General features: G+C 32.4%; 1 protein-coding gene across 1 annotated transcript in view; it reads left to right on the top strand.

Annotated features, from left to right (window-relative positions):
* The window catches only part of LOC139517651 (cytoglobin-1-like), a 39,934-nt gene that overhangs the window by 10,690 nt on the left and 5,880 nt on the right, over nucleotides 1-23,364 (top strand). The window lies entirely within an intron of this gene.

Below are 23,364 nucleotides of genomic sequence, written 5' to 3'. Positions count from 1 at the left end.
ACTATGAAAGGATACCGTACGGCCTTAACCAACATAAATTAATACTTTTCATAGTACACGAATATAAAATTAAGCATACATATAATTTCAAAGATTTTTCTATTTTTGTTTTGTACTTTCTTTAACATCTAAAAAAAGCTTCTGACATTATCTTAGGTTGACATATCCTTGCATTTGATAGATATTTCAAAGAAAGAAAATGAGTAACTTTTACGGCAATATATCAATCTTATGTAACTTTCGAGACAATCGGTTATACATTTATATTCTAGACACCATTTAACTTTTACTTTTACTAAATCTTGACTTACAGACTAAACAAAACGTGTTATTTGTGTCGTATATCATATACATAAACAGAAAGCGGAATGTTCATTATTATATGATATCTTTACGATATTTTCAGAGACTATAAAAAAAAACCACGGAGAATATCCACTGATGGACAGAAGCTTTTTAGATTGCACAAAACGGAATACAAACCGATCACAAGCAAAACTACTTTAGAACTTACTCTTACAATAAATTTCTCTTCACTCCGTAGAACTAGGTACAATAAATATTAGTGTAATAAAACATGGCATTAATGATTCTTCATCTTGCTATCTTAAAAGAAGATGAAACTAGCATATCAATATTATTACGAGATAAATATCGTTTGTATTCTTTGTAATGACTGAAAATCTGGTTGAAATTAATGAAGGGTTATAAACTTTCCTCCGCTCTACTGCTATTGATAATGTAGTTCAATCATATAAAACGCTTCATATGTTTTGAAATTATTGTCAATATAGTAAACAAGAAAAATATTATTGTTCAATATTTCTGCATGTTGCATTACAATTTACCAGTATTTTAATTTTCATTATACATTGTACTTCTCGAATTTCCGTTAAGCTTTTTTGATCTCTTCAATATTTGAAATCTTTCATAATAAAATGAATCTATCGACAAATATGAAAATTATTTGACTAAGGAAGATTTTACCTCCGACGTTTTTTGCTATTTTTATAAGGTTAATAGAACATCTATTGATCTTATTTATCTTAGTCTTTTTATTTTCCAAACTAAGTGTGTCATTTATTTTTATTTTTACTGTATTAAAGTTTTGTACACATCTTTACTTTGGTATTGGAAATGATTGTATTTTTACACTGTTCATAAATGGCGTTTGTGTATAAAACTACTCTACATACAGCGACTAATATTAAAGGATCAGACAAGGAAGACCTATGGGCTGTGATACGGTTTTAAAAATAGTATTGTGTTTTAAATTTGTACCGTATAGGCTGTGATACTGCTATAAAGAATTGTGTTTTACTTTGTACCGGGGCTCCGATGTACTTCTAGTTAAAAACGAGAAATGATCAAGTACTTTTAAAGTATTGTCAGCCCTTTTAAGGAATCAATTGTCAGTCAATACTCATCACCTTTATATTTATCATCAACATTTATAAAGATGTGACGTACCTTTTGTAATCTTTGCTAAATTTGTTTAAGGCATGTCTCAAAAGAAAATGGTTAAATACTTTTAATCTTTAAGACCAAAATGATTATTTCATAAAGTTTATTGTAGTGGTGAGTAGATCTTGTTTTTACGCATTGCAAAATAAATCTAAAAAAGAGCTGAATGATATTAATTTGATGAAAGTGAGATCCTATGCTTTTAAGTTTTATATGCCATCTATGGTATTTTACTATGTACTCTATGTTTGAAATTATGTTGCTTTCATGACTTCTGTATGTTAATATACGTTTTGTCAAGCAGTTTCAATTTGAAAAGCTCGCTAGAGCTTGTGTATATGTAGTTTATTGGCGTCAATATTTCTATAACTTGCAATTTTACACAAAAGCCAGTTATGAGATCGGTTGAAAAAAAATCGACTGGCATTGAACATCGATTTTTTATGAATCAAAACATATAATGTATTTATACCTGATCAGCAACCCATAAAGACCCCACGTGTCAATATTTGTCACCATTTCTATTATAAACTATTTACTTCTGATCTTCTGATCTTAAGAACAACCTGTATCGTCATGATCTCTAAAAAAAAATAATTTCTATGAACTGTCGCTTCTCCCAAATCTTCTAATAAAAAGAGTTTAATCAAGTCTTAAAACTCCAACACTATCATTGACTATCTTATCAGCCCAGTAGTCAACACTTCGGTGCTGACATGAATATCAATAATGTGGTCATTTTTATAAATTTCCTGTATACAAAACTTTGAACTTTTTGAAAAACTAAGGATTTTCTTATCCCAGGCATAGATTACCTTAGCCGTATTTGGCACAACGTTTTGGAATTTTGGATCCTCAATGCTCTTCAACTTTGTACTTGTTTGGGTTTATAAATATTTTTGATTTGAGCGTCACTGATGAGTCTTATGTAGACGAATGCGCGTCTTGCGTACTAAATTTTAACCCTGGTACCTTTGATAACTATTTACACCACTGAGTAGATGCCACTGCTGGTGGACGTTTCGTCCCCGAGGGTATCACCAGCCCAGTAGTCAACACTTCGGTGCTGACATGAATATCAATAATGTGGTCATTTTTATAAATTTCCTGTATACAAAACTTTGAACTTTTTGAAAAACTAAGAATTTTCTTATCCCAGGCATAGATTACCTTAGCCGTATTTGGCACAACTTTTTGGAATTTTGGATCCTCAATGCTCTTCAACTTTGTACTTGTTTGGGTTTATAAATATTTTTGATTTGAGCGTCACTGATGAGTCTTATGTAGACGAAACGCGCGTCTGGCGTACTAAATTATAACCCTGGTACCTTTCATAACTATTATCATTAAGGAGTACAATAGTGTAAAATTGACACCCTGCAATTGTGCAAACTTTTCTTTAAAATGAAATATTATAAAAGTACAACAATAGCTAAATGTTTTTACACAATACATGCCACCCAAGTGTATAAGCATTTGTAAATAAATCTAACAGAGATTACCACAGATCTGCTGCTGCCATTAATATATTCAATTAGAGAAAGACAAATTATCCAATTAGATCAACATTAATCCCTTACGGATGTACTCATGTCAGGTTTGCGAATATTTATCAAATTTTCGTACTCCTTTGTTTATTTCTCTACGATACAGGGTAACATATTTTGTCCTATATCATCCACTTTCCTTTTCTTAAAAGACTTCACCAGTACACAAAAAGGTCATTACCAACTTTAAGCAGATTCAAGTTGTTTTCTTATGAATTGAGACCCAAATACCACCAATGCTAAATTATTTCAAAGGTATATGTCCGAGTCAGCTTGTTCTCTGTTTCTTCTCTTCTGACTTATATTATCAATTTTTAATGCTTTTTTATATTTTTTATTCTATCTTAGTATAGCATTAAGGAGAAATACATGATATTTAAACAAACAACCCGATTATTTCATAGATTTCCAACTGGAAAGCCGCCGTATAAAAACCCACATTTCATAGATTTTGGGGTTTTTAACTACATGTACAAGGGGACACAGAAACATTATTTTGTCAATAAAGAGGGACGAAAGATACCCGAGGGACAGTCAAATGCATAAACCGAAAATAAACTGACAACGCCATGGCTAAAAATGAAAAGGACAAACAGAACATGACACAACATAGAAATTAACGAATAAACAACACGAACCCAAACAAAAACTACGGGTGATCTCAGGTGCTCCGGAAGGGTAAGCAGACCTTGCTCCACATGTGTCAACCGTCGTGTTGCTTAACAAATTTGGTAAATAGTCTAATTCGGTAGGTCACATTTATGAAAGGGAAGGGGATTGTAGTTACGACGTAAGGAACATATCCGATATCATTTGTGAAACGGTTATTCCATAACGGTCAACCAACTCGTGATGGCGTCCGTAAAAATTACGAACAGATGATTTTAACTTTACCTATTTGGAACTCTTGATTTAATAGCTTCCTTGTGAGCAATAACCCTCTCAAGAAAATCATGATGGGAAATGCAAGCACGGGAATATCGTATAAATTGGGAGATATATACACCGTATGCAGGTGTTGCTACTTAAAAATGGAAAGTTCAAATTTGGAAAGCTGAAATCATCTCCTTTTTCGTAAAGTTTTGTTTTCAATCGACCCTCATTGTCAATTTCTAGATTGAAAAAGATAGCATTGTTTTGAAACATAACTTTAAGTTGAGCATAAGTTGTTATTTTTGGCTATGTACTTTTTAGATGTTTACAATTTTGGCTCAACATATTTTAAGTAATTAGACGAAGAATAGCAAACAACAAACAATCTTTCAACATTTGAACTCTCGAATCGATTTCATTATAATAACAAGTAAATTACAAGTGTTTATTTTTTCTATTAAAATAGTTTTACCATGTTTTACACTTTACCATTAAAACTAAATAAAAGTGATGAAACAGGTTTTCCAACATTCTGTAAAACAGATGTTGACATATATTTCCTCTAAAGATATATGTACCACTCAATGAGAGCAGAATACAAGTCAAATGTACAAACAAATTATATAATACTGATTATAACAAATGCAGATTGAAACCATGCAGACATCTGATAAAACAATGAAGTCTGCAAAACTGAATTAACTTCAATCTGTAAAGGATAGAAAACATAAGTTCGACATTACTGACGGAAAGATATAAACGTTGATGCGATCTTGTAAATTAAGTTAGGAAAAACAAATCAAACCTTTTTTCGAACACCAATTTCATTAAATACTGCAATTATTATGACGATTTTTTTTAATCTAAATTCTCCGTTAACGTTAGTTAAAATAATTAGACCCGTTAGTTTATTAGAATTCAATTATCTTTGATAATCAAATTATTAAGGTGTGAAGACTCGGCAATTGAAAAATTCTTGAAAGCGTAGCTTTTCACGCACAGATTTTACTTTTTGAACTTGAAAAAAAAACATTACGGTAGAGGTAATAAATAAAGAAAGGTAACACGATAGTAATATTTTGGTTGGAAAATTAATTTCATTCTATACTTTGTCACGTAATGACAAATCTATCACATGTCACAACGAGTCTTTATCAATTGAAAATTGCCATCGTGAATGCCTGTTCTTACATATACACAAAGACAAACGTCAAACTGTCGGTACGTCCTGTGGTGTATATGTTTTAAAGAAGCTTATGTTCAGTTAAAAGGGGAGATGACACGAAAAAACGGGGGAGATAAAAAAAAAACAAAAAAAAACCACAATACAGAAAAGTAAATATTTAGCAACACACATACAGGGAATGAACTAAGGTGCTCAAGTACATGGGTTAAATGTATTTGTCTCTATTAAGCTAGATTCACACTGCCGATCAGACCAATTCGACCAATCCCGATCAAGACAGTTAAAGATTTTTCAACTCTGTATGGCTATATACAACCATTAATGATGTGAAATTGAAAAATCGTCTTAAAGAAATAATCCACAATGCATTTCAGCATAAAAATGGTAGCATACACTATAAATTTATTACTTTGGGATACCATACCGCATATTTTGTAAAAAGTAAACAAAAAGGAAAAACATGCTACACAGATTAACACGTGATCAGTATGCTTGAGTTTCTTATGACAACATCTGTTAAATTTGGCACATTGTCGGCATTCCTATGGGAACATCCTGTCATTTTCTATGATAACTTTTGTATTCTTATTTTATTTTTTTTTTCATTTTGCGAATGTGATTTGTCTATATGCCTTTTGGGGTTTCGTTGATACATATGACGTAGCTCTATACTTATAAATCCCGTCATAGTTTTATTGTGCTATTGTAAAGTTAATATTCTTGTCTTTCATTTTTGCTAATGTATTTTGTTACCTTTTTGTTTGTTGTTATAGTGATTAAGATTATATAACACAATGTTGACTGCTGTGCCCCTTTTTTTGACATTTTCACCTATTATATCTGTTTGTTCTTTTCACACATCGTTCTCAATATAATGGAATTTGCTGGGACTATCATATACGTGAGAGGTTTAGCTAGCTATAAAACCAGGGTAAATCCACCATTGCCTTCATAAAAAAAATGCCTGTACCAAGTCAGGAATATGACAGTTGTTGTCTATTCGTTTGATGTGTGTGCTAGAGCTTTATATTTTGTCAGTTGATTAAGGAAATTCCGTTTTGATTTTTCCTCGAAGTTCAGTATTTTTGTGACTTTACTTTTTCTATGCTTGATTGGATGAGAACTGCAGTAATCATATTATCTGTACTACATAAATGTTATTCTTGTTTCATAAATAGAATAGAATGTTAGTCCTCAAAGATGATGTTATCTATTAGGCAAACGAGTTTAATAATGTTTCTTAAGACATTTTGGTTGAATTAAATTGTCAACACGTGGACTCAGAGGAAAAAAGCGTTTTGAAAGTAACCAATCGCTCGAAACAGAAGTAGGATAGCACGAGATGATATATGCGTATGTGCTTGCTCAGGGTTATCTGCACACACTCTTTCAAATTATTATTTGTAAAATAAAGTACCCCATTTGTAGTTGATGTGGTTTGTTTTGTTCCTTTAAGTATGATGATGAAAGCAAATGTTGGATAGCATTTTGAATGCATTCACAGCTTGTCTAGATTTAAATCAACATTTAATGTTGGCATGTCTCTGGGTAATTTTCAGATTTACACGTTACTGTTGTTTAAACTTTAAATCTGTTTATAGTTTGAGACCTAGGTTATCTAGCTATTAGTTGTTGTATCATTGTTTTGTTTGTATGCTGTCTCATCGACGCATACCTCACAATCTGTTTATTCATCAGAAAAATCAGGCGAAAGAAGATAGGACGATGAAGTTGCTACAAATACAAATATCAGATATACAAAACAGTTTCTTGTCTGTTACAAGTTATTAAAAGAAGAAAAAAAAATGGAGAAAAAATTAGTAACTCAACAACCAATCTCCCCTTTATCACAAAAAAATATCATTGTTGATTGTTTGATAATAATATCTTTTTAGTCTTTCAATCTGATAAAGTGTTGCGTTTACTTTTGAGAAAAAAAAACAACTAAAAGACTAACATTTACTTCACCCTTTAGTCTCAATAGATACCAGTATGTTATAGAAAATAAAGAATGAAACAACTCATTTATTATATCAAAAGGCAATAAGAAAATTAAATTTCCATAATTGATTACCCCAAAGAATAGATGTTTAATATACCCCTTTAATGCTGTTTAACCTGAACATGAAAATCAACGAGGGAGATATTTTCATTCAACAACTCAGTTTTGCTCGGTATGCATTTGTCTCAAGACAAATACATATGTTTCAAATAAACAAAATGCTTTTTCTTATAATCTATAGAAAATTTCCTTCGCAGTCTATAAAAGAACATCTTCTTTTGCCATTATTATTTCTATCACTTTAAAACTATTCTACATAAAAGGGAGATGTTCCATGATTGAAAAAAATACCACTACTAGTAGAAAGAAGTATAAGATACAAACAGCAAGTGGATGCCAAAATTTGAATCCAGCGGTTTTAAATGAGCTGGTAACGTTAACCACAAAAGTTCTATCCTCAAAAGTCTGTTGAAAACAATCATAAAAGATGCCAGGCTTATAATTTCGTACGACAGACACGCGTTTCGTCTACTTAAGACTTCTAGTGACGCTCGAATAAGTCAGTTAATAGGCAAAATAAAGTCCAATAAATTTAAAAGCAAGGAGGACCTAAAATTTCAAAAGGTTTTGCCGAATACAGGTAAGGTTAATAAAAGCTAGTGTAAAGCTACGTATACGTTGATTATGTACTCCTAGACTAGACTATCATTCAGTACAACTCATGTCATAAACTTTCTGAGAATGGCATGATCATGTGTAATTCCAGAATATAAGTATCCACCGGTTGCAAGAACAAAGGTGTTTAATAAGTGAAAAACAATTATTATTATATTTTAAATACAGTAACTACTATATAACCCCAAAAAAAGAGTAACTGGTTAGCAAGTAAAAAGATGATAAAATTTCAAATATTTGTATGACTTTATAATTGTTTGCTACAAAACGTATCATGATACTTCAATACCATATGTACCTGTTAAATCTTTCAAACGCATACACATAAAACATGTCAAGTAGACTACTGAAGTTAATGTTAATTATACGGAAGTTTACTGTCTTACATTTTAAAATACATTATAATGCCAAACTGCAGTTCCAGATTTTTTTCAATGTTTTTTCACATGCAAATTCTATTTCTATACTTAATCAAATCTTGTAATTATCAACATTTGTAGCCCTTACCAATAAACTTTATGTGAAGGCATGGTTAAGGGTCGCGTGACAGGAAAACATAACAAATCTTGTCGTAATTTTCTCGCTGTTGTTGGTAATTTATTCTGTATAACAAATAATTCGAAGAAACGCAAGGAAAGGAATATGTCAAAAGCAGTCATTCTGACGACGGAACATAAACAATGTAAGAAATTCAGAAGTAAACACATCAGCTTTTATAGACTTAATATGAATATGACTGATTCTGCAATATACAATGTTGGGTTATTACTTTATCATTTCTAAGTTTAATAATAGGAAAATGCATTATCCCTATTTGCTCTTGGGCGAACACATGAAATTTAACAGATGTTGGATTTAATGAACATCGTAGTCTATGTCACTCAATTGGATTTGGCAATGTTTAATGGATGACATAATAATTATATAACACTCTAAAAATGCTCAAAGATTGTTTTAGTTAATCTGAAACACTGGTTTCAACATAAGTTTGTAAAATGTATTTCGATGTCAAATATATGCTGTGAATTAATTGTATTGAGTATCGTGTACTTGATGTAAATGGAAAGCATTTCTGTCAAATCTTGAAAGCTTATTTGTTCGTTGTACAACTCTTTGATAAAGTATGGAATGCGTTTATTTAACAAAACAAATACTTCAGAACATGTTCTGTTATTGTATCAGATAGAAAGACAAACAACACTAGAAATCTGGTGCTGTTGTTTGGTAGAAGCATATGAAGGCTGAAAAGAACACTTCACACACATTAACACTGAACGTAGAGACCGCCATTGCAAATCACAAGTCTCTCAATATGTCTTCTCACTTAACGACAAGAAACTTTAATATTTATTTTTTTATATCTGTACACAGCAAATATTTAACAACACACAGTTGTTATTTGCTGACTTTAAAGTGCTCTTACTATATCTTTATGGGAAAGAAACTCATAAATAAAACCAGGATTGAAATTTTGTATTTGCAGCAGATGCATTGCCATTAAAGCGGGAGGTTTGGCATGCCACAAAACCAGGTTCAACCCACCATTTTTTTTTCTTCAAATGTCATGTACCAAGTCAGGATTATGGTCATTGGTATATCATAGTTCGTTTCTTTGTATGCTACATTTTAATGTTGTGTTTCTGTTGTGTCGTAATTTACCTCTTATATTTGATGCGTTTCTCTCAGTTTTAGTTTGTAACCCGGATTTGTTTTTTTTTTTCTCAGTCGATTTATGAATTTCGAACAGCGGTATACTACTGTTGCCTTTATTCATGCAACACTGACGCTTAAATAAAAAAAAAAAAAAAGGCAAAATAAATATTTATGTCCAATTTTGTGACAAAGAAAGTAGAATAATGCCTTTTTAAGCTACTTTAATATCCTTTTAAGTGTAATTTTCTTACGCATCATAAAATTCCTACACTGTACACATGCATATGGATATTTGCAGAGTATGAATATTTGGTAAATTGATCTATCATATGATTTTTTTCTCAATAAGCAAAAAAAAAAAAAAATCTGTTTTATGAGTGTATGAAAATTAAATACATATGTTTCGGTGAAATTCAGTATTTAATAATACTATAATATCTCAGTTTTGAATCCATACAAACTTTATTAATTCGACAAATATTCGTTGGAGTTTAACTTAGGGAAATATATAGGAAATAAAAGCGATTTCAAAGCGAACGTAAAATATTTTTGGCCTTTTAACGTTGTGTGAGTTTTTATTATTCACAGAAATAATTTCTATTGCGTGCAAACGATACATTAAAACTGTTACAGTAGTACATGTAGCAGTAGAGTATTGTTAATGTCGGTCATTTCCTCCGAGATGTTATCATTAGTTGGCATTGGCTATAGTACATTATCGTGTATTTTGGCCGACCATCTTGAACACATGCTAGCAGCTTTTGACAGCTTGCTTTCAAAATTGCCATTCATTTAAAATAAGTTGACAGTCATATACAATTGCACTGCTGGTGTTGTTTAAAAGTCGACAATAGTCATCAGCTAATAGTCGAGATAGTTGATGATATTGAATCATGACTCAAACGTATTCTCAAAGGAACAAAAATAATAATGACATTTATTTTATTTAATAAATTGAATATAACACTCAAATACCAAGCTTATATCAATTATATAAACAAAACCGGCATTTTGTGTGTAGGGGTGGTGGCTACGGTATGGGGATGGTTCACACTATGCACAAAGCAGCATACAAGAACACGAATAAGCATTATAATGGGACACATAATTCAACTGAGTACACTAAATATTTACATTATCTGTTTTTGAACAGGATACTCGAATGTCATTCGCTAGGCGTTGTTAAAATCGGCAATTTTGATAAACACGTGTGATGTGAGGTTTGCTGCAAAACATATACCCTTATCTTACACATAAACCTTAAATATGTGTCAAAATAAGGAGTCTATAGGAATAAATAACATCAACGGTCAACATACTATGTTCCTACCCACAGCATGCCATCGTCCGAAAACGCGTACATTTTTAGTTTTTATTCTTATATCAAAATCGAAATTATTTTTGTTTCATTTTTATTTTGGATTTTACAAGACGAAAAACAAATGAACACAAAAGTACACAAACCTTCAATGCAATTCTATTAGTGTAGGATGTGGAGCTTCACATAAAAGATGAATTTCCCTATATCTTTCTGATTTGCTTTCTTGGCAAACAACATTCACGGATACATACCAACATGTGGTCCGTTATCTTCTTCCGCAAAAATATGCAGTTGTATTTAAAACTCTATAGAGTCTCATGACAATAAATGAAGGAACTGCTGTTAAGATTAAGATCCGATTTACATTTGTAGTGTGTACTGTTAAGATATGATCTTATATGTTAGGGTGCGCTAAAGTCTGTATTTTTGCTAACATTTGAAGTACTGCAACTTAATACTCGGCACAGATAATTGGGGATAAATATTCACTCACACGATTGTTTATTGTGGGCTTTATTATATTAATCTGAATTTAAAATTTTAAACAACATTCAGTATAATAAATTAATAAACATAGCTTAGAATGAAATAGAGCGGATTGGTACCCCTCGAAAAGACATTTTCTTTCGCAGCAGTGGACAATATTTTTTCGGGTAACAAACTGCGTTATCAACCTCACAGCTATGTGTTATTAATATGTTATTCAAACTTTCAAAACAACAAAATATTGTGAGGGAAAAGGTACAATATCTCGACTGATAGAAACGTTATCCTAATCTGATAGTATTTATATTCCGGCATTAATGAGTTCCAAATACATGTATAAATCATATGTTTTGCTTATAAATTTTAGTTCAAAAACTCTATTTTATGCTTATTTGACGTTACAAGTTTCACATGTTTTTGCCGTTTCATACTCTATAGATTTAATTTTGATAACTTTACTAGTAATGAGGATTTCAATGACTAACATTCATCATTTAATCATAAAAAACCTTCCTATTCAAAAGATATTTTAAACACGGTTGTGTAAAACTATTTTTAAAGCGCATTTTACAGTTGCCTTCATTTTTGTGCACGCGGTCGTACTCAATTGTCTGAATCAGAGAAAAATTACGAAATCCTACTCAAAATATTTCTCGTTAATTCTTAGAGCAGGAAAAAATAGTAACACCTTTAGAGATTTGGATGATATATCGGTTTTCAATGATGCTGACTTCAGTGTGTACACTAAAGAGTGTTATCTTGGTGAACTGACTTTTTATAAGGCAATTACTAAGAACGAACTGAACCTTTTCCTAGATTTTGATATTTATTCCTTGAACGGGAGGCTTAAGCCAAAATTTATGATAAAAGAGATGATTTTTTATTTTCTACTGATATTTATCCATTAATTTTTAGATGTTGACGTTACCGTCATTATCTTATGGTGTTCATGTATCTCGATTCGCTTGTGAATGTAACAACGCATTTGATGTTAATGAAAGAAATATCTGGATATCTGAAAATATATAACACCAGGGTTTTCGATAAATAAACTAGTCAAAACGTTTAATTAATTTCATCATTGGTACAAAGACATCATTTGTAAATACAAATCAACATGCAGACATCTAATATACGCTCAGGTATTTCATATCATATTTTTATGGTTATATTCTAAATATTCTAAATAAAGCACAAACCTGTCGTCATTCAGCTAAGAACCTAACCAAATCTTTAAATATACTTATTCAGAAGGAATATACTAACGATACTGTTGTCAGGTCATATTAATATTGATTCACTTATAGGATTAATTCATCAGAAATAAACACATTTACTCTAAAACCAGTTGTTCGCATGATACGGATTATGATCTTCTCATAGTTTATATAGTTTATGACGGTATGATACTAAACCCCTAAAGGGAGGGATTGTTCTTGATTTTCATATAATGAAGACATAATCTTTTAATCAGTTGAATTGAGGTTTTGAGCTGCATGTCTGTAACTTCTAGTTATTTTTCTTAGTTTCTTTTGTTACCTATTCTGACATCGGACTCATATTTCTTTTCAGCTGAGTTTTACTATGCGTGTTGATTTGTACTCGTTAATTCTACATTGGATGGAGGTAAAGGGGAGGGTTGAGATCTCACAACATGTTTAACCCCGCCGCATTTTTGCGTCTGTCCTAAGTCAGGAGTCTCTTGCCAATGTTTGTCTTGAACGTTTTTTAAACTTTAGTTCATTTATGTGTTTTAGAAATTAGTATGACGTCCATCTTTACCGAGCTAGTGCCCATTATTGTTTATCTGTCAGCGGATACCTCTGTGTTGAAAGCCCATCGGTGGCATTGGCTGTTTTTGCTCTTTTAGTCGGAATGTTGTCTCTTTGACACATTCCCCGTTTCCATTCTCAATTTTATTGTTAAAGATTCCTGTTAGTAAACCGTTCACAATATATCTTAATCAGCTTTTGTTGTATTGCTGTTTAAATTGCCGCATTAAAACTAACTTATTTGATTTTGATCAGACTAACGTGTTGCAAGAACAATTATTAGATAACCGAATTAGTTAGTTTTTTTTAAATGTCAGATACTATCATGTGAAAATCAGAGGTTTTTTTTACTAGATTTATCAATAATTTTGTCGATCTTTAATCTATGATTCAACAATAATGACTTATTATCTTCTTATTTTTGAAGTGCATCTTTTCCAAATATTTAATAGCTATTTTTGTGAAAAACAGAGTTAAGTATTTATAATAGCTATTTTTTCGATAGTAGTGTGAATAATTGGCTATTTATTGAAGAAAACAAAAAATGTTCGACTTTTGCATTTAAAGGTACATTATGTTCGTGTTATAGTGATATACATTAGAAATTGTACACGTTTAAATTCTTGTCCCTCACCGATATAAGCACATAGTAATTAGCTTTGTACCTCGTGGCAAAACAATTTTTGTAAAATAGTTTCAGGTATACAAAAGATCAATTCCTCAAAAGAATCAATATTTTGTCTAATAAAACTATCCTAATTTCAGTTGTTATGTTTATATACAGACTTTTGTACTTTTAAAACCTCAAGTACAGCTTAAAAATACAAGTGTACCAGATGTTGGTACTTTGGAATCACGGAAACGAAAGTATAATAAGAATATAAGAATAAGAATATCAATTATGCCAATCAAGGGCCCTTGATGGGCAGCATGACATGTACACATAAAACAATACAGCATAATTTGAAACAGATTTTTTTTTATACATCGAAATGATACATTAAAAAGTTCAGACAGATTTTATTAGCTCCATTCTATATAAATCATGTACATCTAATTCCAGGCATGACCAGAACCATAGAATCATTACAATTATCATAGTTATTACATAGTCATTAATTTACATTTCGTCTAACATCTAGACATGTAATAATAAGTATAAGAAAGCCGTTTCCAACTGTTAGATTGAATTTGTGTTACAAATATATAATAAACAGGTTTTGAAAACTTGTCAAAGAATTTGTTATTTTGATTCACTACACACAATAAACAGTTCGCCATCTATTCACACAATTTTTTTACTGGAATCAATGATAATCAAAATGTTGTTTTTGATATAATAATACCTGCAATCTGATCTGATTGTAAGTTACGTAATGTCTTGCTTGTTAACTTACAAGTTAATAATCATTTGGTATGTTTCCGAAAAAATGAACAGAAATTATTGAAGAAGTATTTCAGTGGAAGCTGGAAATCAATGGTCATATCTAAGCGATGACGTGTTTTATTCAAATACACTGGATCCATATTACTTACAGTAATTGTACAACTGTGCAGATGTTATTATCTGAAAAGTTGATCTGGTCTGACTTTCGTACATATTTTTACCAGAAAATGTACACTTAGTCAAACTTGTACGGTATAACAGCAGCAAACATGTAAATATTTTACTAAGATGTTTTGACCCCGGTCCTTCTAACAGTTACTATAACAGAAATCGATTGAAACACATTTTTCTACAGTTTAAAATTGAGAAAGGAAATGAGGATTGTGTCGAAGAGACAACAACCCGACCAAAGAGCATTGGGACAGGCGCAAAAATGTTGCGGTGTTAAACATGTTTTGTAAGATCTAAACCCTCCTTCTATACCTCTAGCCAATGTAGAATAAACAAACAAACAGCAATACGCACAGTAAAACTCAGTTTAGAAAAAAGGCAAAATGACAATGATTCATAAATTAACATAGTACTACTAGCAGTTACTGACATTCCACCTCCAGACCTCAATTAAACTGATTTAAAGATTATATCTTCATTCCCTCCCGTTATGGGTTAAGTATCATATCATCAAAAAATATACTCCAACAACTGTTCGTATATATAATTGGCGCTGAAAATTATCTACTTTTTGTGTTCCGACTGGAAGTTTACTGTATCTTTTTCTTCGTCATTACATTTGGGCGCTTTTGTAAATACGATCACGACTGTCTTCATATTGATAAAATAATAAAGTGTTAAGCTAGATTACAATCAATTTCTTTCGCGTTCAATAAAACAGTTATTGTTATGACCAAATGTTCTTGTCTTTTATTGTTGGTAATATGATATGTCCAATAGTTTAGACTAAATACCCTCCTCATTGTAGATGTTAATCGTGTGTATACAATTATTTCCGAACATTTACAAAATATGATTTTAGAATCTATTACCTGAAAGAAAATAGTATTGATGTATGATTTGTTTCGAAATTTCTTAAATTAGTGGTAATTAGTAAATTCGTAAATAACGATTCCCTCTTGCTTTATGGAGCTCGTGACTAATTATCCTTTGATCTACAGCTACCTTAATTTCACCATCTCAAAACAAAGTTATAGCTGATGATTTTAATCAGCACAACAATAGTATTCAAAGAATATGGGACCAAAGTGAAAGAACAGTTTATTATATTGTTAGATTTAATTTCGAAATAAAATGCAAATTTAAAACTTTTTGAAACTTTCTGTAGTCAATTTTCACAAAAACTTCATATGTTAGCAGCAGTTTCTTTGGGACATTTAAGTCGATGATAACCATAATGTCTACAATTAACAAATGGAATATGCAACTCGCCTAACACGGAATATGATAATTATTCATCTGTTTTAGGATATGGATAACTTATCTTCATTAACAAGAATTGATATGACTATAATAATTATAAACAACAGTAACTACTAAATCATGCATTGTTACTACAATTTTCTGCTTCAAACAATCTTATCATAATGACATTGTCTTGCACAGCCGAGTTCCTTTGTAATTTAGTGCATATACACATGTATACGTTATATAGGCTTCTTGTTTTCGTATCTTCTACGAAATTAGTGAAATTTTAACGCAAACAATTGTTAATACATAATGGTAATTTGCAAATGCCTTGGCCCCTCACTTTCGCTGATGGAGACAAAGGATTGTCACTGTTAAGTAAATGAGAATTTATGAATTGGGATAGAAAATCTTCTAGTGTCTCAACTTTAAGCATGTTTCCCTTGTAAAACTGACTATATTTAATTATTATGGTGTTAACGAATAGACATTTTATTAACTAAGAACTAAGTAAACAATTAATTCGGTAAGATACAGAGGCAGGACCAATTTACATATAGTCAATATCTAAAATTGTAAATCCAATCGAAAGTTAAGATTAAGGCAGTGAGGTCGTTGATACAAATCAGAATTAGGAAACTGAATGGGTCTATCAATGCCCATGCTACGTCAATTTTTAAAGACCCAAATGTTGCCAAACACTTATCCTACCTTCATGACAAATATGTTGACGTCCCCTCAAATAAAGCCCCAAACAACATCGTTTTTGTGTGTAAAACTCATTACATTAACTGCTTGATAAACGAATTAGGTATTGACAATTCACTTGGAAACTCAACATATACCCTCACGACACTTACCAAAGAGGAAATCCTTGATAATCATAGGTCTGTTCTATGTTCCTTTTGGGATTTCAACCAAAGATGAAGGACTGGATCTTCCATCACTGTATTGGATACCTAAACTACATAAGTGTCTTTACAAACAACGGTATATTGCTGGGTCTTCCAAGTGCTCCACGAAACCTCTTTCTAAATTATTAACATCTATTTTATCAGCAATCAAAGACGGGCTTCAAAGATATTGTGAAACTGCCTGTTCTAGAGGTGGCGTGAATCAGATGTGGATACTTAAAAATTCCAAAGATCTTTTAGAGTACATACAATCTAACTCTCTTTCATCTTGTAATAGTATTAAAACATTTGACTTTTCTACACTTTACACAAGTATTCCACATTCCAAATTAAAAGAAAATTGAAAGAGTTGGTATTGCTTTGTTTCATAAAAAAGAATGGCCAACATAGATACAAATATCTTGTCTTAGGGAGGGACAAATCTTACTTTGTAAAGGACCACTCTGATTCAAACAAAAAATTCTCTGAAACTGACATTATCAAGATGCTTGATTTCTTGATTGACAACATATTTGTTACGTTCGGAGGACGTGTTTTTCAACAGACTGTCGGCATTCCAATGGGAACAAATTGTGCCCCTCTTCTTGCCGACTTGTTTCTTTATTATTATGAGGCTGACTTCATACAGGAACTTCTTAGGAAGAAAGATAAGAAGTTAGCAATATCCTTTAACTCTACTTTCCGCTATATAGATGATGTTCTTTCACTAAATAATTCAAAATTTGGTGACTATGTTGAACGCATTTATCCCATCGAACTAGAGATAAAGGATACTACAGATACAGTTAAGTCTGCCTCATATCTTGACTTACATCTAGAAATTGACAATGAGGGTCGGTTGAAAACAAAACTTTACGACAAAAGAATGGATTTCAGCTTTCCAATTGGGAACTTTCCATTTCTAAGTAGCAACATTCCAGCAGCACCTGCATACGGTTTATATATCTCCCAATTGATACGATATTCCCGTGCCTGCATTTCCTATCATGATGTCCTTGATAGAGAGTTGCTGCTCACAACGAAGCTATTAAACCAAGAGTTCCAAATGGTGAAGTTGAAATCATCACTTCGTAAATTTTACGGACGCCATCACGAGTTGGTTGACCGTTATGGAATAACCGTTGCGCAAATCATATCGGATATGTTCCTAACGTCGTAACTACAAACCCCTTCCCTTTCATGAATGTGACCTACCGAATTAGACTATTTACCGGGTTTGTAATCACATAAGCAACACGACGGGTGCCACATGTGGAGCAGGATCTGCTTACTCTACCGGAGCACCTGAGATCACCCCTAGTTTTGAGTGGGGTTCAGTTGTTTATTCTTTAGTTTTCTATGTTATTTCATGTGTACTATTGTTTGTCTGTTTGTCTTTTTCATTTTAAGCCATGGCGTTGTCAGTTTATTTTCGATTTATTAGTTTGACTGTCCCTCTGGTGTCTTTCGTCCCTCTTTTGAATATATCAAAACTTTAATATCATTGACTAAATGTTGTTCACATGGCTGCTTATTGCATTTGAAGGCATGTTTTTTTGAACACGAAGATTTTACATGTCTTTTTGTGTAAAATTTTGCTTCGAAAGACATTGATAACCATTCATTGGTTCATTGATTAAAATTAGTAGCCGAACGACAAAATATAGTTTTACTTGCAAAACACTTTTGGTTCTGGTTTTAAAATTGCAGGGTGTCTGGCGTAAATACAACATGTTATCCTGGTATCTATGATGAGTTTATTTACAACCACTGGGTCGATGCCACTGCTGATGGAGTTTTAATTCCCCGAGGGTATCACCAGCCCAGTAGTCAGCACTTCTGGGCTGACATGAATTATCATTGATATGGTCATATTTATAAATTAACTGTTTTTGAAATACTAAGGCTTTTCTACCTCATGAATAGATTACCTCAGTTGTATTTGGCAAAACTTTTAGGAATTTTGGACATCAATGCTCTTCAACTTCGTACTTTATTTGGCCTTTTCAACTCTTTTGGATTCGAGCTGTAACACAATTGTGTTTCATATCAAAGTGTAATTAAACATAGAATAACTGAAACAAATACATTTACCCTTTAGACACTTAATAACCATGTATACGAATATTATAGACATATACCCTGCAGCCAATAAATGACCATGGCTTCTGTGAAATAACATGTATCCTTCAGAGGTTAATTGCATAGTTTGACAATTAACCACAGACTAGTATTATTCAACATCCAGACTACTACGTAACCGGCCTACAGCTATGGGCCATGTTTATGGACCACTGGACTATATAAGATCCAGCTTTGGACTTGAAGGGAGGACAGATTGGTACCGGAGATTCCGCCAAGGTCTCCCCCTCGTGGGTAGGCTGGAACTCATGCGCTTAATATCCGAAGTACTCCATCAGGACTGAACAGTTATACCACTATACGATCACGTGCTCGTGTGAGATATTGAACATTCTAACATTTGAACATTAGAATCTTTCTTGACTTTGTAATTACATAATAAAGTATTTAATCATTACTGGTCAGATTAGATGAAGCGTTCGTCTGTAATGCCCTCTTATCACGTCGTAACGAGAGGGCGTCACAGACGAATTTTTAGAAATTTATACTGAGGGGTCACCAAAGGTTTTCAACGCCTTAATCAAATATTTAGAAACACTAGCACAGGAATGAACCTTGTGTTTCACTAACATTGACGGGCGTGTTAACTATTTTACATATTTTTTTTTTAAACATTCAAAGTTACAATGTATGTGTTGGTTATTATCTATTTCGGACGTCATAGCGATTTAACAATTGCGGAAGTCTATTTTTTTCTCTTGGTATCTTTTCACTTTTATTTTGTCTGTTTAAGACCAAAGTCATGATCAACTTTCAATAGTTCTGCAAGTGCAAAACATACACAAAATTTACGTTATTACGATCTTTTCGTACTTGAACGATATTTGACTGCAAAAAGCTATTTGCACTAAGCCTTGTGAAATATGAATTAATTTTATGAAATATGTTAAATGTATAGTTTAGTGCATAGCGGAAACTGGAACTTTTCTGCTACCTTCCACAAATGTAAAAAAAAAACTTGGCAAAAGAAACGTATTCATGTTATGCACCGACTATTCTTCCTTTTCATGAATGTGGGTGTGTGTTGTCTTATTCTTTCTCATGCAAATACATGCATGAACATTATCTTTTTTTTATCTATCTAAATCCCTACTGCAAGACCTCTGAGAGATTGGGTGAGGGTGAAATCATTGTGATCAATAGGCAATGACATCCAAGTTAAAGGTAATGAAAGATTCAGTGTTATAAACAACATAAGTATTACCGTGTTGTCCACACCGAAGCAGGAATACCTCTCATACTATAAGAACAAATGAAATATAAATGCATTAATCTTGTTGAATTCGTTTCTTCTGCTACCGAAATTTTAGAATGGTCGATTGGTGTCAGTTTGTATTTTATATTTTCAATACTTTTCAAGCACAAATATAATGTACTATACAAATTACTGACTTCAGCTTTTCTTGTTCGTAACGGAATAATCCAGTACTGGTACTCTTTGTTATAAGCTATCATAAGGTTATAGTCATCGTTCTCAGGTAGATCTTGTTATAGGCTATCGTAAGGTTATATTCATCGTTCTCAGGTAGATCTTGTTATAGGCTATCGTAAGGTTATAGTCATCGTTCTCAGGTAGATCTTGTTATAGGCTATCATAAGGTTATAGTCATCGTTCTCAGGTAGATCTTGTTATAGGCTATCATAAGGTTATAGTCATCGTTCTCAGGTAGATCTTGTTATAGGCTATCATAAGGTTATAGTCATCGTTCTCAAGTAGATCTTGTTATAGGCTATCATAAGGTTATAGTCATCGTTCTCAGGTAGATCTTGTTATAGGCTATCATAAGGTTATAGTCATCGTTCTCAGGTAGATCTTGTTATAGGCTATCGTAAGGTTATAGTCATCGTTCTCAGGTAGACCTTGTTATAGGCTATCGTAAGGTTATAGTCATCGTTCTCAGGTAGATCTTGTTATAGGCTATCATAACGTTATAGTCATCGTTCTCATGTAGATCTTGTTATAGGCTATCATAAGGTTATAGTCATCGTTCTCAAGTAGATCTTGTTATAGGCTATCATAAGGTTATATTCATCGTTCTCATGTAGATCTTTGTTATAAGCTATCATAAGGTTATATTCATCGTTCTCATGTAGATCTTGTTATAGGCTATCATAAGGTTATATTCATCGTTCTCAGGTAGATCTTGTTATAGGCTATCGTAAGGTTATAGTCATCGTTCTCAGGTAGATCTTTGTTATAAGCTATCATAAGGTTATATTCATCGTTCTCAGGTAGATCTTGTTATAGGCTATCATAAGGTTATATTCATCGTTCTCAGGTAGACCTTGTTATAGGCTATCGTAAGGTTATAGTCATCGTTCTCAGGTAGATCTTTGTTATAAGCTATCATAAGGTTATATTCATCGTTCTCAGGTAGACCTTGTTATAGGCTATCGTAAGGTTATATTCATCGTTCTCAGGTAGACCTTGTTATAGGCTATCGTAAGGTTATAGTCATAATTCTCAGGTAGACCTTGTTATAAGCTATCATAAGGTTATATTCATCGTTCTCAGGTAGACCTTGTTATAGGCTATCGTAAGGTTATAGTCATCGTTCTCAGGTAGATCTTGTTATAGGCTATCATAAGGTTATAGTCATCGTTCTCAGGTAGATCTTGTTATAGGCTATCATAAGGTTATATTCATCGTTCTCAGGTAGATCTTGTTATAGGCTATCATAAGGTTATATTCATCGTTCTCAGGTAGATCTTGTTATAGGCTATCGTAAGGTTATATTCATCGTTCTCAGGTAGATCTTGTTATAGGCTATCATAAGGTTATATTCATCGTTCTCAGGTAGATCTTTGTTATAGGCTATCATAAGGTTATATTCATCGTTCTCAGGTAGATCTTGTTATAGGCTATCACAAGGTTATATTCATCGTTCTCATGTAGATCTTGTTATAGGCTATCGTAAGGTTATATGCATCGTTCTCAGGTAGACCTTGTTATAGGCTATCGTAAGGTTATAGTCATCGTTCTCAGTTAGATCTTGTTATAGGCTATCATAAGGTTATAGTCATCGTTCTCAGGTAGATCTTGTTATAGGCTATCATAAGGTTATATTCATCGTTCTCAGGTAGATCTTGTTATAGGCTATCATAAGGTTATATTCATCGTTCTCAGGTAGATCTTGTGATAGGCTATCATAAGGTTATATTCATCGTTCTCAGGTAGATCTTTGTTATAAGCTATCATAAGGTTATATTCATCGTTCTCAGGTAGATCTTGTTATAGGCTATCATAAGGTTATATTCATCGTTCTCAGGTAGATCTTGTTATAGGCTATCATAAGGTTATAGTCATCGTTCTCAGGTAGATCTTGTTATAGGCTATCATAAGGTTATATTCATCGTTCTCAGGTAGATCTTGTTATAGGCTATCATAAGGTTATATTCATCGTTCTCAGGTAGATCTTTGTTATAGGCTATCATAAGGTTATATTCATCGTTCTCAGGTAGATCTTGTTATAGGCTATCATAAGGTTATATTCATCGTTCTCAGGTAGATCTTGTTATAGGCTATCATAAGGTTATAGTCATCGTTCTCAGGTAAATCTTGTTATAGGCTATCATTAGGTTATAGTCATCGTTCTCAGGTAGACCTTGTTATAGGCTATCATTAGGTTATAGTCATCGTTCTCAGGTAGACCTTGTTATAGGCTATCATTAGGTTATAGTCATCGTTCTCAGGTAGACCTTGTTATAGGCTATCATAAGGTTATATTCATCGTTCTCAGGTAGATCTTTGTTATAAGCTATCATAAGGTTATATTCATCGTTCTCAGGTAGATCTTGTTATAGGCTATCATAAGGTTATATTCATCGTTCTCATGTAGATCATTTTTATAGGCTATCGTAAGGTTATAGTCATCGTTCTCAGGTAGATCTTGTTATAGGCTATCATAAGGTTATATTCATCGTTCTCAGGTAGATCTTGTTATAGGCTATCATAAGGTTATATTCATCGTTCTCAGGTAGATCTTGTTATAGGCTATCATAAGGTTATATTCATCGTTCTCAGGTAGATCTTGTTATAGGCTATCATAAGGTTATATTCATCGTTCTCATGTAGATCTTGTTATAGGCTATCATAAGGTTATATTCATCGTTCTCAGGTAGATCTTTGTTATAAGCTATCATAAGGTTATATTCATCGTTCTCAGGTAGATCTTGTTATAGGCTATCATAAGGTTATATTCATCGTTCTCAGGTAGATCTTGTTATAGGCTATCGTAAGGTTATATTCATCGTTCTCAGGTAGATCTTGTTATAGGCTATCGTAAGGTTGTATTCATCGTTCTCATGTAGATCTTGATATAGGCTATCGTAAGGTTATATTCATCGTTCTCAGGTAGATCTTGTTATAGGCTATCGTAAGGTTATATTCATCGTTCTCAGGTAGATCTTGTTATAGGCTATCGTAAGGTTATATTCATCGTTCTCAGGTAGATCTTGTTATAGGCTATCGTAAGGTTATATTCATCGTTCTCAGGTAGATCTTGTGATAGGCTTTCGTAAGGTTATATTCATCGTTCTCAGGT

The sequence above is a fragment of the Mytilus edulis genome, chromosome 3 (assembly GCF_963676685.1).
Source record: "Mytilus edulis chromosome 3, xbMytEdul2.2, whole genome shotgun sequence".
Classification (NCBI taxonomy): domain Eukaryota; kingdom Metazoa; phylum Mollusca; class Bivalvia; order Mytilida; family Mytilidae; genus Mytilus; species Mytilus edulis.
The sequence above is the reverse complement of the archived record's forward strand: the minus strand, read 5'-3'. Positions and strand labels throughout refer to the sequence as shown.